Below are 13850 nucleotides of genomic sequence, written 5' to 3'. Positions count from 1 at the left end.
ATGTTTGCGTGCATTCACAGCTTTTTGCATGAAAACATATTTGTGTTTCAGCCCGTTTGTATGAACTTTGAGGTGCGCTCCGCCATGGGTTTCAGTGTGCAGTTGCAGTGAGCAGGCACTGGCATACCCCCTGCTCAGGGGCCCCTCGGAACCGGCACGCACGCAAGGTGTAACCTGTGGCCCCGGTGCGGCAGGCACAAGGCGCCCGCCGTTCCGCCTGCATGGCCCAGCTGAGTCCAACACGCCCATGGCACAGAAGTGCGGTGCTCGCCCCGGCACACACTGTGCTCTTTGGCCTGGGCCGTCAGTGTCTGGTGCACTGGCCTGCACTTCGCGAGGGAATCTGTGTCCCGCTTAGAGTGACTCACGGCCCTCCCCCACCCTTCCCCAGCTCTACCAAACAGAGAGCACCTCCTCCTCCCTGCTGGCCCCTTTCCACTTTAGCACTGGGCACGGGGGTGGGGGATGTAAGGGCCAGAAGGAGTGAGCAAAGGAGGGGGAGGGGCAAGGGCTAGGGACATGCGGACCATGTGGCTTTCTGCTCCTGTCTGCCTGGCTAATGTCGCGTGCTGCAGAGATAAATCAACCACCTGCAGGATCAACTTGGTAGTCTGGGATGAGGGAGGCTCCCAGGAGTCTGGCGATCACTGCAACAGCAGGACTGCTAGTTTTCAAGGCTTCCTCAGAGCTGGAGAGAAGGGATGTGTTAAAATGCCACAAAGTGGGGCCCATGTTGTGGTGTGGCCAGTTAAGTCACCACCTGCAGTGCCAGTATCCCATGTAGAAACCAGTTTGAGTCCTGGCTGCTCTGCTTCCCATCCAGCTACCTGCCAATGCACCTGGGAAAGCAGCAGAGGACAGCCCAAGAGCTTGGGCCCATGTACCTATGTGGGAGATTCGGAGGAGGCTCCTGACTCCTGGCTTTAAGTCGGCCTGTTCCTGGCCATTGACGGCAGATGGGAGTGAAGCAGTGGATGGAGATCTCTCTCTCTCTCTCTCTTAAATACCACAACATGCTCACTCTTACTGCCACTTAGCTGATGGTGTCAGCTGTGCTGGCTGGTGAACCGCACTCTGGGAATCCACTGATTGCAGATGAGATTATTGCAACAGAGAATAAGGTATAACTTCACTCAGTTAGTTGGCCTCTCCCCGTCCCCCTGCCTTTTTTCAGATGCATTTATTTATTTCAAAGGCAGAGTGATGAAGAGAGGGAGACAGAAGACAGGCAGGGAGGTCTTTCCCATAAGCTACTGCAGCACCAGTGCTGGACCAGGTTAAAGCTGGGAGCAAGGAACTCCATGTGATGGGGCCCAAGGGATTGGGTTACCTTCCATTGCCTTCCCAGGTGCACTGGCAGAGAGCTGGATCAGAAGTGGGCCAGCCAGGATCGAACCAGCTCTCTAATGTGGCACGGGCTCCCAAGATGCGGTTTAACCTGCCGTACTGCTTATGCCAAACCTTCTCACCCTCTTTTATAAACTATAAATTTTTTTGAAAAGCTGTGCCTGTTCCAATCAGAAAATGGGAGCCTTTCCTGTTTCAGAATCTGCTGATTTCTTTCTTTTCTTTTTTTTTTTTTTCTTCATTAGAGGGCTGGGGAGGCATAGGGAGAGACAGGTCTCTCAGGTGGGTGGCAGGGACCCAAGTACTAGGGCCCTGGGAGGAGAATTCCCAGAGATGTCTGCTAGAAATGGTGTCACCCCAGGGAGGAAGGCAGGTTTTCTGTTCTCCATGGCTCAGCTGTACCCCTGGGGCCACTGAAGCATCTCTGTTGTCATCCTTCCAGCCTCTGTCCTGGCCACTTCTCACCACTGTCACTGCCTCACAGCCTCAGGTTCTGCTCTCCTGCATCATGACTTCCAGGGAGGTCCCTGAGTGCACCGTGCGAAGAGAGGTGGGTGGATTGTCATCTGGCTCCTACAAGTAGAGCTGAAGCCAGATGTGTAGGATGCATGCACACCCAATCAGGAAGACCTAGATCAGGGCCTTCCCCGATTCTTTTGCCTTTACCCTTTGGGCCACTGAAAGAACTCTGCCACACCTTGGGCAGGAGCTGGCTGGGAGAGAGGGTGCCAGGAGCTAGGGGCAGGGGCAGGAGTCCAGATGAGACATATGCAGGTAGCAGGTCAGCTGGCCCAGAAAAGGGCAGAACCTGGAGGCATGTGAGAGCAGGCAGACACAGTTTGACCATGGTCAAAGCTGTGACCTCCAGTTGTACAGCAAGCATGAGGGTGAGTTGATGAGGGTGAGTTGATACTAGACATTTGGCACACACAAATGTAGTGTTGTGGTTGGGACAAGAGTTCATGTCTTGGTAACCCTGGGCCGTGCAGAACACCACATGCCGGCAACTCACAGGGCGTCTTCAGATGCACAGAAACCCCTGTCCTTGGACAAGATACAGGGAAGTGGGCTGCTGTGCATCCTAACAGGGGGGTCAACAAGTTAGAGAGGGACACGGTGTGTGTCTGAGGACGACAAGAGCACCATCCCCAAGACGGTGCAGGAGTGAGACAGTTACATCGAAGGCGACAAGGGTAAGAGATTCATGGCCTGGGCATCGGCATGAGCTCAAGCAGGGGCTTTAATCTGTACCAGGAACAGGAGATGAGCAAAACCACCTGCCTGGCACTGGGAGACAGGGCCAGCTTGGCACCAAGCAGTGAGACCCAGTGCACGTCATGGGCTGCTGAGCAGGCCCAGGTCAATGCCGGTAACATCTGGGTGTTTTTGGGGTCCACTAACAGGCAGCACCTGGAGGCACCAGAGCCTTGTGCTCCCATTGCAGCTCGTTAAGCTGTACCTTCAGATAACCCTGGAGAGAGAACCCTGGCCTGGCAGGTATGCCAGCACTTGGTATCTAGCACCCATGACAGCAACAAGACTTGGGGACCAGCCATATAAAACACAAGGGTAGAGGACAGACACAGCTGGCTGTGAATCTGGGAGGTGCCCAGACAGGATGGCTGAAGGGGCCACAACCAGGACCATCCTCCTGCCCTGGATCCCGTGGTCTGGCATTCCAGTTGGCCAGGTCACAAGTCTTGACTGCACCATGCACCCAGACCTGATGTTCCTAGGTGTGCTAACTCCAGAAGGTGTGGGCTGAAGCCTGAGTGTCAGGGATTTAGAGTGGGTGTGAGGATGGACAGACATGATGGAGCAGACTGGCCCTGGCAACACAGCCATCTTGTCTGAGAGTCTTGTGTCTGTCCGACCTACTGTACAGGGCATACACACCACACACCAGATCCCCCGCTTTGGCCATGCTCCCTCTGCTGTTGCTGCTACTGCTCTACAGAGGCTTTCTCGCCTCTCCTCCATCAGGGCACCATCCTTGCTCTTTGCCACAAAAATTCTTTGCAAAAAAGTGCTCTTATTCCTCAGTATCCACTCCACCCCCAACCCATGGAAAATCCCTCTGGTCGCCACAAAGGAAGTCATGACAGAAGCCTTCCTCCCACTTATCTCCCCCAACCTGCAGCTTGGGTTTGGCCAGCACCAACAGTGACCTCCACGAGCCCCTGCCTTTCTTGGTTCTGTCCTTGCCTCCTGTCCCCTCCTTCCTTGGGATCCCTTCCTTCCCGCACAGGCCATGCCTCACCAGTCTGCATCTGACTTCCTTTTCTGTGGTATCATCCAGAGAGCCATATCTTATGGCAGTGCTGGTTGTCCTCTCCAAAAGGATTGAGAATCCAAACAGCAGACGGCATCCACTGAAGTGGTGCACACTGTGGCAGGTCTCCTCCAGCTTCTGCCCTAGAACTGCTGCCTTCCCAGGGTGAAGGACACCCATGTCCATCTGAATGAGTGGAAGTATGTGGCTGGTTACAGGTTTCCTGACCGAGATAGCCGCTGTGTCATTCATGATGGCTGTCCATCTTTGGGCATCCAGGGACTGAGAACTCAATCTAGGTATTCCATGAAGGAACCCAGGTGCTCGAATACACATGTGGCACCTCAAGTAGCACCTGAACCACTGTGCCAAGGGTTCCACCCCAGTCTCTGGGGTGCTTCGGCTCTCCCTTTGTCTTCCGAGACCCCCACAACACACATGTTGGTATCCTCAAACAATGTTCCACAGGTCTCAGGTCTCTCAGGCTCTGTTCCATTTTCTTTTCTCTCTTTTTTTAAATTTTATTTTTGATGATGTTTATATAGTTGATTAGCATGGGAAGGGTTGAGGATTATTGAGGATTAGGGGAAAGAGCATGAGACCATTGTTTCCAAATTTTCCTTTTCTTCTTCCTGTATCTGGGGTGAGGGGGAGATAAGGGGAGAAGCCACACCCAGTCTTCCAACCGCCTCAGTACCTGGGGATGGGGAACAGCCAAGCAATACCTTCCCAGGGTCCCCGATGTGAAGCATGCTCTGAGGGTTCTGTGCAAGCAGTTTTGATAGTCCTGAAATACTGTCAATCTCACAGATCCAAGGAAGAGGAAATCCTTCCAAGGTCCATTGGCTGACAGAGTCCATTTAGCGTTTCCATTCACCCAGATATTTGTTGTCAATGTTTACCTGGAGAAGTTGACCAATTTTTCTGCCCTCCTTCCCCTGCTATGGTGCCAGAAGTCCCCTGCAGGCCCCAATGGACTGCCATATCCTCCATGTGCATCTGGGCATGCTGTCCACTGCTCCGTGTAAGCCACTGAGGAGGCCCAGCTCTGACACATGCACTTCATAATCGGATCACAGATCCTGTAATTGTCCCCATGGTTGGAGTTCTGAGTCCAGCGGTTCAGTTTAGGGGAATCCCCAAAGAAAATGTCTGAGGACCCAGTGCAGTAGCCTAGTAGTGGCTAAAGTCCTTGCCTGCAAGTGCCGGAATCCCATCCAGGCACTGGTTCTAATCTTGGCTGCCCCACTTCCTATCCAGTTCCCTGCTTGTGGCCTGGGAAAGCAGTCGAGGATGGGACGTTGCACTTGCGTGGGAGACCTGGAAGAAGTTCCTGGCTCCTGCAATTGGATCGGCTCAGTTCTGGCCTTTGCAGCCACTTGGAGAGTGAACCAGCAGACAGAAGATCTTTCTATCTTCTCTCTGTATATCTGTCTTTTAAAAAGCAAGCAAGAAAGAAAAAGAAACAAAGAAAGAAAGAAAGAGAAAGAAACAAACAAAGAAAGAAAGAATAGAAAAGAAAGAAGAAGATCTTCTCTGAAAGATCTTCTCTGAAGTGATCCCAGACCTGACTCTTGTGTGTGCTTGCCAGTACTGAGTCCAGCTCAGTCTGTCACCCATATCTGCCTACATACACACTGGTAGTTGCAAGTACTGGGTCAGTTCTGTCTCCAGAACCATCTCTTACATAAACCAATGGCTTCTATAGTCCAGCCCAACCTGCCCACCACACGCTTGGCCCTCACGTACACCAGGGGGAACTGCAGTCTAGTCGGAACAACTTGCAATAACCTCTGCTAGGCCTGCTTAGTTCCTCTGCTTGCCAGTATGTGTAGCAGCTTGGTCCAGTCTGTCCCACATCCCATTCAGCTCTCGTACACATCAATGGGCATTGAAACCTAGCTCAACCCCACAGACCCCACTGTCCAGACCACACTCATGCCACCGGGTCCCACCACCTGTCTAGCCAGGCCCGCCTCCAGTCCTGGTTCTCATGCTCACCAGTGGGAGTTGCAGCCCATCAGAGAAGTGCCCATGATTTCCCTACTGGGCCCACTTCCAAATCTCAGCTCTCATACTCTCCAGGTGATTCTTTTTTTTTTTTTTTAAGATTTATTTATTTATTTATTGGAAAGTCAGATATACAGAGAGGAGGAGAGACAGAGAGGAAGATCTTCCATCTGATGATTCATTCCCCAAGTGAGCGCAATGGCCAATGCTATGCCGATCCGAAGCCAGGAGCCAGGAACTTTTTCCGGGTATCCCACACGGGTACAGGCTCCCAATGCCTTGGGCCGTCCTCCACTGCTTTCCCAGGCCACAGGCAGGGAGCTGGATAGGAAGCAGGGCTGCCTGGACTAGAACCGGCGCCCATATGGGATCCTGGCACGTTCAAGGTGAGAACTTTAGTCACTAGGCCACCGCGCTGGGCCCTCCAGGTGGTTCTACACAGTCTAGCTTCACAGGACTTGCCCCCAGTCCCAGTCTTTGCCAGTTAATGCTGTGGCAAAGCCTGACAACCCTTCATTTACTCTTGCTTATGCATGCATCAATGGATACAGTTGCTTTAGCCCAGCCTGGCTCTCTCCTTAACCCAGTTCACATGCAGGTCAACAGGTGTTGTTACCTTGCCTGGCCTGGTCATCCCCCAGTCTCAATTCTCACACCAGTGAGAGCAGTGGCCTAGCAAGGAAGCATGGAGCAGTCCCCTTACTGAGATCACACCCAGTCCTGGGTCTCATGTGTGCTGCTGGATGCTAAGGCCCAGTGTGGCATGGCCCAACTCACTCAGTATTTGCTATAGCCTTGCCTGGCCCGTTCTGCCCCCAGTTCCAGTGCACACCGGTGGGTGCTGCCGCCCAACCTGGCCCAGGCAGTCCCAAGTCCTGGCTGTAATGTGAACCGACTGGTGTTGTGGCCCAGCCCGGCTTGTCCTGCACCCTGTCCTGGGTCTCAGATCTGCCACTGCTTGTTATGATCTGTCCCAGCCTGAACTGCCCCAGACCCAACCTCCACATGGGCCGGCAGGTACTCTAACCTGACCTGGTCTGGGCTGCTCCCAATCTTTGTTCTTGCGCTCACCTGTGTCCTCAAGCTCCTCTATCAGATCTCCTCCCAGTGGCAGATCTCACTCACACTGGAGTGGGTCCTTGACTCAGACTGACTTAGTAATCCACCTCCTGTCCTGACAGGAACAGTGGCATTGCCCAACAGGCCCATACCCATTCTGGTTCCTACTGTTGGGTGCTGTAGCCCAGACATAGCTCTCACTTGGTTCAGCGGGAGCCAAAACCTAACCCAGCCCATCCTATACCCACCCTGGCTCTCATGAGCACCAGTGGATGCTGGAGTCTAGCCCAGTCTGGCACACCTCAGACCCAGTCCACACACATGCCAACAGAAAGTGCAGTCAAGTCCAGCCCAGATCTCCACCCTTATTCTGGCTCTCACACTCACCAGTGGGAACCACCACCCAGCTGGAGTGTCCCCTTAGCTCCCCAACCAGGCCTGTTCCCAGCCACAGATCCCATGCGTGATAGTGGTTGCTCTGACCCAGCTAGGCAGAGCAGCCCATCCCCATCTTGCCCTTTGCCACCAGATGCTGCAGCCTGGTCTGTTCTGGCCCTCCCCCAGTCCCAACTCTCACTGGCAGGTGCTATAGCCCAGTCCCTCCCAGTCTGCTCCCATTCCTGGCTCATGCAAACCAGTAGGTGTAATAGCCTAGCCCTGTGTGACCTGCACTCCAGCCTGACTCCTGCACATGCCAGTGGGCTAAGTTTGGCCTGGACCTGCGCATTCCACCCTCCTCCAGAACCAGCTCACACACTTGCCAACGGGTGGAGTTGCCTTCCCCAGCACAAGCAACACCCAGACCTGAATCACATGCTCACCAGCAGGAGCTATGGCCCACCAAGGGAGTTTCCCAAGTTCCCCTACCAGGCCCACTCCCAGATCCAGATCTCACATGTCCCAGCAGGTACTAGGCCCTTACCTGGCATAGTCTGCCCCCTCCTTCCCAGTCTTTGTATGAGCTGGTGAATGTTGGAGCCCAGCCCAGCTTAACACCCTATTCTTGGGTGTACCTATGGGTGCTATAGCCTGGACCAGCCCAGCCTGTCCCCAACCCCAGTACCCTTGAGTGTTGGAGGATTCCATGGTCAAGCCCAGCTCAGCCTGTCACCACCTCCAATTCTTGAGCAAACCAACAGATGTTGTAGTCCCACAGGGGTGAGCCCACTTATCCCCCACAGACTCTGCCCCCAGACCTAGCTCTCTCATGTGCTGCTCAGTGTCATGGCCCAGCTTAACATCACCCATCTTCTGTTCCAACACTCACTGGTGGGTACTGTGTACTAGCCCTGCCAGATAGGCCCCCAGCCCTAACTATAGTGTATGCTTGGGGAGGAGAGGTTGGCAGTGGTCCATACTATCCCAGCTCAGCTCTCCCGCCTGAGCTGGTACATCAATCAGACCCTTAAACGGCCTCTAGCTTCCCACCCCCCTCCAAACTTAGACTCAGCCCCCTCGCTTGCATGCAGGTACAGTGGCCTTGTTGCTGCAAGTCCCTCAGAAGTCATTCCTCACCTGCAATATGCTCCCTCAGCAGTCTTCCCTCCCACACATCCCCTTGCCTCTTTCCCTGATCAATCCGCAGTCCCTGCACCCTAGAGTGTATGGGTTCCCCAGCCCAGCCTTTCGATGCCCAATCTTCTGGTGTGGAGGTGTGCTGGCCTAGAGCTCTGCCCACCCTCCATGGTCCCAAGTTCCTGGCACATGTGCTGGCCTGGCACCTTACCCCTCCACACACCCAAGTCCAAGATACAGGCTTTCAAAGTTCCCCAAGCCTGATCCACCGGTACACCAAGCCAGCATGCTATCCTGGGTCTCTCCCCCGTTACTCCTGCCCTGCCCGGGACTAAGCACGTGGAAAACCCTCAGGCTCACTCTGCCTGCCTGGGTGTGAGCCCCCAGGTTGCCCACACACCTCTGCCAGCGCCAGGCTCTATGCCCCCTAGCCCCCACCCCCATGCTTTCACGAGCCCACCCCAGAAGCCTCCCTGTGTGCCCCGGTGCAAAAGACGGCCTCTGCTCCATTTTCTTCACCCTTCTCACATTTTTTTCTCTTCTGAGTGGATGATTTAAACTTACTCATCTTCAGTTCTTTAGTGATTTCTTCTGTCTGTTCAGATTGGCTGTGGAAAACCCCACTGCGGGCAATGGAGCTCTCTTTTGGGACTTTCCGGTTGTATAATTGCTACTTGGTGACCTTTTGTAATTCCCATTGCATGGGTGACATGCTCACGTGTTGAGACTTTGTTCTCCTGATTTCTGTTGGTGCTTCAACGTGGTTTGTGAGCCTACCAGTGAGCACACTCAGGAGTCCGTTTAAAGTGTGCCTGGTAAGTCCACTGTTTATACCTCTTCAGATACTGCTGATTTTCTTTTCCTGGAGTGGATGGTCCACCTTGACTTGCTGCTCAGCTTGCCTCATACCTTTTCACTGGAAACTGGGAATTTTGAGTATCATAAATGGTAGTTCTGGAACTTAGATTCTTTCCCCTCTTCAAGGTTCCTTTGTTGCTTGCTGTGGGTTGCAGCTGCTGCTTGATTCCTAAACGCTGTGTTCTATCGTGTGTCCTCCATGTAGCCTCTTGTCTTGCAGCTAAAAGTTTGGCAGGAATTTCCTGAAACACTCAGGGCCAAGGAAGAGTAAGTCAAGAAAAATAAGGCAAACAGAAATAAGGGTCTTGACTCCTCCCTCTCCCCTGAGCACCCAAAATGGGGAACAAATGATCATCTTGGCAAATTCACTGTATGCTGGGGGGCCTCAAGTCTCAGTTTTCTTTTCTTTTTTTAAAGACTTATTTATTTATTGGAAAGTCAGATATACAGAGAGGAGGAGAGACAGAGAGGAAGATCTTCTGTCTGATGATTCACTCCCCAACTGAGTGCAATGGCTGGAGCTGCTCCAATCTGAAGCCAGGATCCAAGAAATTTTTCCAGGTCTCCCACGCAGGTGCAGGGTCCCAAAGCTTTGGGCCGTCCTCCACTGCTTTCCCAGGCCACAGGCAGGGAGCTGGATAGGAAGCAATGCCACCGGGATTAGAACCAGCACCCACATGGGATCCTGGCGCATTCAAGGCTAGGACTTCAGCCACTAGACTACCGTGCCGAGTCCATCTCTCAGTTTTCATTGTTCTACTTTTGCTCAGCCTGCAGTGCAGTTTGAGGGGAAAGCTAGAAGCATTCTCAAATCTTTTCTGGGCGTGTGTGCAGCTTTTGAGACACTTCAATTTAGCAGGAGCTTTTAAAGTCCCTTTTCCCAAAAGTAACTCTTCCAGATCGTCCCCCTACCTTCTAGCATGTCTATTCTTTTCCCTGGCTGTCATCTTTTGCCTCAAATGGCAGTTACTTCTCCACTGTTTGAGTTACTGTTCCACTGCTTGCAAAGAGGGTCCTCCACTAGGCTGCTTTCTGGCCCCGTGGCAGTTCTGGGTGAAGCAAAGCTCGAGGCCTCATGTCAGTTCTCAGGGAACCTGAGACAGGTACAAACTCACCGATACAATACCTTGAGAGCAAAGTCTTTCTCCTCCCTCCTGAACCTAGAACCACACTTGAATTGTGAGCTGCCGACTTCCGGTTTGCTGGAGACGGCAGGCTGAGGGGCAAGGCTGAGTCAAAACCCCAGCGAGTTCACTTGCCATGTCTCAATCCCCCTCCTCTGGATTCAGCATTGACAATCTTTGTTCTTACGAATCCTGATCAAGTTTATCTGGACAGTTTTTCTTTGCTTTTGCGCATTTCTGTGGAGAGAAGGGCCCTTGGAGCTTTGTTTCCTATTATTTTGACATTCGTAGGGCTTTGTGAAGGGTAGGCAAGAGATGGGTACTTGACACAGAAGGTAATATGTCTCTTGAGACACCCTCCTCCCTTTTCAGTATGCCTGGCTTTGAGATATGACTCCACTTTCCATTGCAGCTTCTGCCTCATGCGTAGTCTGCAGGTCATGGCACAAGTATGTGCTTCCGTGCCACTCTTCTGGGAGACCTGCCTTAAGTTCCTAGCTCCTGGCCTTGGCCTGGTCCAGCCATGGCAGTTCTGGGCATCTGGGGAATGAAACACCACATAAAAGATTTTGGGCCCAGTGTGATGACTCAATTGGCTAAGTTCTCACCTTGCATCTGCCAGGATCCCATATGGGCGCCAGTTCTAATCCCGGCAGCCCCACTTCCCATCCAGCTCCCTGCCTGTGGCCTGGGAAAGCAGTGGAGGACGGCCCAGAGCCTTGGGACCCTGCACTTGCGTGGGAGACCTGGAAGAAGCTCCCGGCTCCTGGCTTTGTTTCGCCTCAGCTCTGGCCACTGCAGCCACTTAAGGAGTGAACCAACGGACAGAAAATCTTTCTCTCTGTCTCTCTGTAAATCTGCCTTTCAAATTAAAAATACATTAAAAAATAAAGACTGTGTGTATTTGCTTTTCAAGTTAATAAAAATCAAGAATTGCTGTAAAGAGAACATGAGACATTGCGTTGGCAAGTAGCAGCAGGAGGAAGGACAGGCCACAGACCCCACCTTCCATCCCGGAAAGAGCTGTGAGAAGCCAGTGTCCTCGGGGCCACAGACAAGCCCGCCATTAAGGTAGAGGGTGGAGGATGCTTTGAGAAGGGATCTGACTTGCATCATGAGCTACTGAGGACACACAGAGTCAGAATGGGAAGAGATGGATCAAGGCAGGGGAGCCTCACTTGGGGAAAGGCTTCCCAGACACTGGTGCTTTGAGATGAGGCTGCAGTTCCAGTCTCATCAAGAACTTTAAACATTAGGAAGGGATGCCAGATTTTACAAGCTGCACATTTAGCATCCGTGTTTTTCTCCTCCCACTATTCAGTAAGCTTCACTGCTCCTGTAGGAATAATTACTTTAGCCCTTCTCATACTGCTGTGTGATACATTGTACCTTTAAGATACTGAGGGGCTAGATTGACCTGAATTCCAGATTTGTGCTTCGTTACTCGATTCCCTGTGTGCCGTTGCCGCTGGTTTTTGTTTTAGCGTTCTGCTGGCTCGGGGAGGCTGTGCGGTTCAACAGTGAACCAGCAAGGTGCTGTTCCTTCCCTTGTGGACGTCCAGCACCTGGGGGGACTTCTTAATACTTAATACTTCTTCATACTTCAGTCTATTGGATTGAAAGAATCTTTCTTAAGAGCCGCTGTAGTGAAGAATGAATGTGATTCAACACTGAGCGAAGATCCGTGGCCTCTGGTGAAATTTCTTCCAGGAACACTAGTCTTATACTCTTTCATTCGCTGTCCCTTTCAGAGCACTGTTTGTTTCTTTGTTTGTTTGTTTACTTACTTATTTATTGGAAAGTCAGATATACAGGGAGGAGGAGAGACAGAGAGGAAGCTCTTCCGTCTGCTCATTCACTCCTCAAGTAGCTGCAATGCAATGGCCGGAACTGAGCCGATCCAATTCCAGCAGCCGGGAGCTTCTTCCAGGTCTCCCACGCAAGTGCAGGGTCCCAAGGCTCTGGGCTGTCCTCCACTGCTTTCCCAGGCCACAGGCAGGGAGCTGCATGGGAAGTGGAGCTGCCAGGATCAGAGCCAGTGCCCATATGGGATTCCAGCATGTGCAAGGTGAGGACTTTAGCTGCTAGGCTACCACACTGGGCCCTCGGGTCACTGTTTTTGGTTTTTGTTTTTAAGCCAGATCCTACTGACGTTTCCATTTCATCTGAGCCCCCCAAAACACACACACACACACACACACACGCACACACACACACACGGTCTCACACACACGGTCTCACACACACACGCACACGCACACACACACACACACACGCACACACACACACACATGAATAAATTAGACAGAGAACAACAAGGAAAGCTTAGAACCAGACAGGAAACGGTCAGCATGGACTCACACATACCTTACTAGGTAGGACACAAAGATTAGTTACTCCTCACTGGGGTATTGAAGATTTCTCTGCACACCCCTCCTAAAACTGTTCTGCACCTCAACTGTTGACATATGCCTTGTTAGAGTTATAAGCCAGTTTAGACTATCCTAAAATCTACCAAGTTCAGCAAAATTATACTTCAACACTATAAATGCTAAATACTAAAATGAAAAGACACAAGACAGCTGAATAGCACCCTATAGCCATTTTAAGGTGTATAGCAGCCGGTTCTGTGTATAAACTAAAATTGAAATGTCAATGAAGTAGTCACAGGATGTGGTTAAGAACTTGCATATTTTAACATATTGATTACTCAATACCATGTCAATTAATTCCATAATGTTGTAAATTGGTGTTGATGTTATGTTGTGGCTTTTCATTGATCGGGATGATATTCTGCCGGCTCTGCCTTCAGACCAGAGATGGTCTCCCCAAGAAACCATTGAATTTATCTGGACAATAAGATGCTGGACTCTATGCTTGGTATACACTTGCAATGAAAGAATCTTGACTAATTTGAACTGTACTGCAGCAACAAGGTGGAGGAATCCACCATGGGGGGAGGATACGGGGATGCGTGGGGGGAATCCCAGAGCCTATGAAACTGTGTCACATAATGCAATGTAATTAATAAGCATGCACCATGGGCTTTGATGACTGTCTGCTCTGTCCACACCCACAAAATCCTGTGGGGCATGTGCTGCTGCCGGCTGTCCTCCCTGCCACCGACTATCCTGGGTGAGCCAGCAAACAGGCTTTGCGGCCAAAGTTGGTGAAGGAAGGACAGGTTGACGAGCAGTGCTCTAACATTCTCTTCTAGCAGTTCACACCCTGGGACTTTTTCTCAGGCTCCAGAAACTGCTTTACCTGCAAGAGCAGCCACAGCTGGATCTGTGAGGCGCAGAAGTAACAGACCAGCTCTTTTCCCTCCCATTGGGATTAGCCCTGGAGAAGGCGCCTGTGGGAACTGGGAAGCCGGTCTTCCTCTGAGGTCACTCAGTTTTACCACAATCCTGTCTTGACTGTGAGGGGACTAACAGCTCATGGTGCCCTCCCCCACGACACCTGACCTGGGACTCAGCCTGGGAACCGCGCAGGGAGCATCCACTCCACATGCCTGCAGGACGGCCCCCGGGACAAGCCCCCTCGGCACCACGTCGGTCGTTCTTAGCTGTCGCCAGACACGAGGCTGATGATGTGCTCCAGCTTGTGGCGCAGCCTGTGCTTGCGACACAAGGCGTCTCGGTCCAGAGCGGTGAGGATCTGCG

This window comes from Ochotona curzoniae, unplaced genomic scaffold (genome assembly GCF_017591425.1).
Source record: "Ochotona curzoniae isolate NIBS_2020 unplaced genomic scaffold, NIBS_Ocur_1.0 contig_2469, whole genome shotgun sequence".
In the NCBI taxonomy this organism is placed as follows: domain Eukaryota; kingdom Metazoa; phylum Chordata; class Mammalia; order Lagomorpha; family Ochotonidae; genus Ochotona; species Ochotona curzoniae.
Note: the sequence above shows the minus strand (reverse complement) of the source record.